The sequence below is a fragment of the Vipera berus genome (assembly GCF_964194415.1).
Source record: "Vipera berus genome assembly, chromosome: 3".
NCBI classification, from domain to species: Eukaryota; Metazoa; Chordata; class Lepidosauria; order Squamata; family Viperidae; genus Vipera; species Vipera berus.
The window spans coordinates 136,402,763-136,408,762 of NC_138204.1; positions in this window are offsets into that span (position 1 = coordinate 136,402,763).

Here is a 6,000-nt window from a genome sequence, read left to right on the forward strand (position 1 = left end):
CCAAGCTTGACTCCCTTTGTTTTTCCAGCACAATGACCATACTATAAAATGTGGATCCTTGAAACTGAAATACATGGATCAGTGGATATTCTTATTACTTGGAAAAGCATGCTTTTTAATGTGTATCTGTGCATGTGTGTGGTCCACACATTGGTCATCTCTCAGGGAAACAATGTTTTATATTTTTCTCTGCCTATATATAACTATCCTTTCCACAGCTCTGTGTATTAGTCATCCAATAGCACAAATCTTGTGAAGCCATTAACAATCTTCAGTAAGTGCAATATTAACTTGCACTAGCTTTTTAAAAAAAATAATCTAGTGATTTATTTTAATACAGTTTAACAAGTGGAAGTAAGAAGCCAGCACTGTATAATCAACAACTTTCCCTCCTCCTCTCAGCACCAACATTTGGGAATTACTGTTCTAGAGAATAAAATATCACTTGACTGAGATTCTACATCAGCTGCTGAAAAGGCTACCTACTTTTCCCCTGCCCACAGGGATTACTATAATTTGAATGCAGATATATCCATTCGTATTATGTTTAAAGGTAACTCGCTTGGCTATACTTTCATTTTAAATTGTCACTGCAGAATACATGGCGGCTTTTGAAAAATACTTTTTACCATTATGGGCAAAGAGAAATGTAGCTCAAGGGCATCACTACACAATGCATGTACATCTTATATATTTAAAAAGAAAACTGAACTGTTCTAAATGGAAGAGGTGCTGACTGAAATGTAAAGATTAAACTATATAAATGCATCAGTAGAGCCTCTGTTGAAAGAGGGATATCTTCTCTCCAGTGTCTTTATAATGCAGGCCTTTCAAATCCCACTGAATTCAAGCTGCCAAACAGGGAGATGGTCCTGTTAAAATTAATCACCTTCAGATAATGACTTTGCAGATTTCAGTGAAAGTTAAGTAAATTTCTACCATTAAAAATCAAGATACACAGTGCTTAAGAGTCCTTCTACTTGTAAAAGGAGATATTTGACACATAGTTATCAGAACAGCTGTTTTAGGTCCCTCTTACTGTATATCGATAAGCAACAGCAATAGCATTTAGATTTATATACTTCTTCATATGCTTTACAGCCCTCTCTAAGTGATTTACAGAGTCAACATATTGTGGCCAACAATCTGGGTCCTCATTTTACTGACCCCACAAGGATAGAAGGCTAAGTCAACCTTGAGCCAGTGAGAATCAAACTGCTGGCAAATGGCAGAATTAACCCGTAGTACTGCATTCTAACCACTGCACCACCACACCCTTAAGGACCCATACTTAATCACATTTAAAGAACAAGCCTCTGATATCAATTAAATTAGTAATTTATTAGTAATTAAAATTAAATTACTAATTTAAATCCATGTAAGCAATTGGGCCAACTGTAATGTGTCTTATCTACATCGAAGAAGCCATATATTTATTAGAACAATTCATAAAAAATGTGGGTTTCTGAAAGGCAAAAACAAATTTAATAAGGGCAGCAAAATCAGCTGTAAAAACTGGGTCATATCTTAAACACTAATAATACTCTGCAGATGGTTAATCTATTGGAACACTGTTCAATGAAAATGAAAAGCAGTTGATTTTCTGAATGTTATATTGAAGCACCTCCTCCATACATTATGTCACAAATTAATACATTTTGCAGATCTGAAACAACTGCAAATTACACTGCTGACACCCCATACATTGGAGAAAAGCTTTTTTATTTTTATTTTTTTATTTTTTTAAGACTGTTATCCATTAAAAAGATTTTCACACTAGTATGATGATTGCTATTCCAGAATTGTTACTATGCATTGTGTTCCATACTGCATACATAATTAGCCTGACTGCATATCATCTGCCATGCAAAGGAACAACTTGTAGAATATGACATTTTCCCATTTAGAAGCACAAACCTGGGTAGCTGTGTTTGTTAATTTGCTGGATATTTCTCTCACGGATCCTGTTTCCCAACTGTCATAATTCAAAGCTCTACCAGCTATTTTGAATTATTTTGAGCTTTTGTTCCTTATACAGAGCTACTGCATACTTCTGTTATCTTTTCTACCAGGCTGTTTCTCATTAGTTCTTCCTATTCAGAGCCCAGAGCTAGTAAGATACTGCAAAATCCTAGCCTTTGGCAAATAGTTCCCCAAAGTCCAATCACAGCTATTACATTTAATGTTAAACTGTTTCTCATTAAATCTCTCATTCAAAGCATGTATACACTTATTGGGTTCAGACTATACTTGGCAATTACTCTTCAACATGTTTAGCATTCAGCTATGCTTTTGTTATGATGTGTATGCTGCTGCTTGTTTAGGAAGCTTATACTTTAAATATTTACTTAACAATATTCATAGGCCACCTCAATCCAATTCTGGATGGCATGCTATCATTCAAAATCAAATGAATTTTTAAAAAGTAATATAAACAATGCTGTAGCACTTAACTAATTTTGATGGTCTTACAAAACAAAACAAAACAAAATCCCATAGGCCACACTTGGTTGCTAACAATAAGAATACCTGTACTTTGGAAGCAAGATGCTCTATAACATGGAGACCATCCTCAAGAAGCCTTGTCAACCTGTCTATGTCCTAATGTTCTCCACAGGGGAACTAGACCTTCAACAAGGTTGCTTTATGTGTCTAACTAGTTTGGCAGATTTTGTTTTGGCAAGGCATTGCCTAATATATTATTTTAAAGCTCTAATAAAGAGCTTAGAAGTAATGGCCAACATATTAAATTAAGCACACAGGTTTACTAGTAGCCAATGAAATGACTTCAAACCTGGACATTGTCAAACCTTGCCATATTCTGGAACAGCTTCCTCCTCTAGGTCAGGGGTGTCAAACTCGCAATGTCATGTGACATGTCACACCGTATTGCAACTTTTTCCCCCATTGTTGGCAATGGGGTGGGCGTGGTTTTGACAGTTTGATACCCCTGCTCTAGGTTATCTACAAAGGTGTGTATAGTGCATTACAATAGTCTATTATCAGGTATGAGTAATTGTCATAGGACAGCCGGATGAAACTGACAAAAATCTCATTTCATTATAGTTTTTTCTTGCTGTTCCACTAGGTGCCAGAAGTCCACAAATACCTCCTTGTAATGATGATGATGTTGAAAGGGACCTTGGAGGTCATCTAGTCCAACCCCCTGCTCAGGCAGGAAACCCTATACCATTTCAGACAAATGGCTATCCAGTCTCTTCTTGAAAACTTCCAGTGTCAGAGAATTCACAGCTTCTGGAGGCAGGTTGTTCCACTGATTAATTGTTCCAACTGTCAGGAAATTTCTCCTTAGTTCCAGGTTGCTTCTCTCCTCGATTAGTTTCCATCCGTTGCTTCTTGTCCTGCCTTCAGGTACTTTGGAGACTAGCTTGATTTCCTCTTCTATGTGGCAGCCCCTGAGATATTGGAACACTGCTAATAAATCATCTCTTTTTGGTCAGGGGAGGGGACACAACCCCTATGAAGGGTAACTGCTGAGAGAGTTTTTATTGGATTGCTAAGGTAATTCGTGAGTAATGCAGCAGCTAAAGCAATATCTGGAACATCTAAGACGGCTCATATTAAGTTTTTGTTCTACCAACTGTACCGGCTACCAGTCTGCTTCCAAGTGCAGTTCAAGATGTTGGTTATGACTTTTAAGCTCTTAATGGCATAGGTTCAGGCTACCTGATAAACCATCCCTTCCTGCTAAGACTAGCTCATCCTACTTGGGCTGTAAGGGAGAGCCTAATGTGGATCCCATTAGTCAAAGAACTTTCAACTGTTGGAATCCAGAAAAAGAGCCTTCTCTATCATAGCACCTATCCAACTTCCTATCCTTCCATAAGAGCTGAAGACCTGTCTCTGCAAATTGGCCTGGGGACAATGCAGGAGTGCAACTCTGGAGGTGGCCACTAGATTGACTGACCAATTTCCCATCAACCAAGGGTACAAATAGGGCCCTCATACTGTTTGCATTACAAATATCACATTCATCATATATGATGAATAAAGTCCTGTTACTTAGTTGCACTATGTATAAGTTTGTAAAGGAAGCACTGAGTCAACTCAGAGCAGCACTCCCATCTGGGTGTTTTCTAGATATTATTAGGCATTAGCTGATGCTGACTGGAATAATACTGCAGTTGTAATCCTACCCATAATGTTGATAAAGGTGCTTTAGAGCAAAACCCTCCAACCACGATAAATTCTTTGAAGTTATCATCAACCTCCTGACTGAACTTTCAGGAATAAAGTCTGTTCCAGTCTCGTCACAAATTAGATTCTGTATCTATCCAATTAAGCTATCCATTTTCAGTCATGTAAGTCCGTCTTGAACTTTACTGATAACACAACTTGTGCCCTGAATTAAGACTCTCAAAAGATCAATGCTTAATTGTCAAAAATGATGAGCAAATGTTTTAACAAGTTGAGATAAATCCTATAGTTGGAATGAAAAGACAGTTAAATGCCCAGGCTCTCAGAGAGTAAATCAGGCTTTACTTCTACGGAAGGGAAAAATAGATTTAACTAAGATTAGGAGCCTCTTTTTAGGTAAAACCAATCATTGTATGATAGCAGACGGTAAAGCCTGTTGAGTTGGTGACTGAATGGCAAAGGGAAACTTGAACAATTGAGAATATCCCAAGAATAGGTAATAATACAAGTAATATAATGCCTATTTAAAATGCCCAGAATTTGTAGCTTCAATGTTTGTGAATTATCGGTTAATCAGACTTTGCCTGAAATGAAGCTAATAGGCTGAGTCAGTAAAATAAGAGTTCATAGAAAACTTTTCCTCTGTCATCAGAGAGGCAATATTTTGTGTTGGATTTGGACTTATTAGAAAATGTACACAGGTAATCCTTGACTCATTACCACAGTAGGGGACTCACTTTTAAGCAGTGCAGTCATTACGTGACGCATCACGATTGTATGTGATTTTACAAACTTTTTTTCCCCCTTCAATTGTTAAAACAACTCACTTTAGTCCTTAGGCGAGACACCACATGACTGCAATTTGCAACTGCTTCCTGGGTTCCCCGTTGGCTTTGCTAGTCAGGAGCCAGCTTGGAATGTTGCAAAAAGCAGTCACATGACCTGTGGATGTTGCAATCATTATTAAGTGCAAGGACAGGTGGTAATGCAAGTTACTTTTTTCCAATTCTGTTGTAACTTCAAACATGATAAATGCCCTATTTGGTCTAATTACAGTATTAAGGCACTAGGCTAGAAAGCTAGAGACCATGAGTTCAGGTCTTGTCTTAGCCATGAAAACCAGCTGGGTGACTTTGGGCCAGTCATTCTCTCTCATTCCAATATTCCTAAAAAATCATAATCATGTTAATATGATATTTCTTTTCTTATTAGTTATTTTGGTTGCCTTATCATAAATTCTGTTTCAGTACTTATTTCAGTGTATTTCTCCCAAGTTTTAAATATTCTTACTGGTGACAATTTTCTCAACAATTAATTACATTTACATTGGTAGATTTAATTCTATTTTTTTCCATATAAGCCTTCTCACAATTTTTTTTTTATTTCTTAAGAAATAGATAAAAGAATAAAAAGAGAAAAGAAAGGGAGAAACAAAAGAGAAGAAAAAAAGGCAAATGCAGTGAGATACATGAAATAACATACTACTTAATATATATATCCCTCCTAACTTAATATATATTTATTTCCACACTTATCATATATTTCCTCTTGTGAAGTATTCATTGCCTCAGATTTGTTAGTCTCACTTTATCTACACAGCTGTGTTTACTGGAAACTTTGAAGGTCAGAGACAGAAATTTGTTCCCAAATAATCCTCACCCACCAGTAGATGTCAGTGTTGGTTCCTTTTTCAGATCTTTCTAGTCTTTCTTTTCCCTCTAAACAGGGTAAAATTCACCACTTCCAATAGCCAAAAGGTGGAGGCGAAACCTCCTCCTTCTTCTTTCACACGTCTTTTATTTTTGGGACTTCTCCTCTTCAGGAAAATACCGTATATACTTG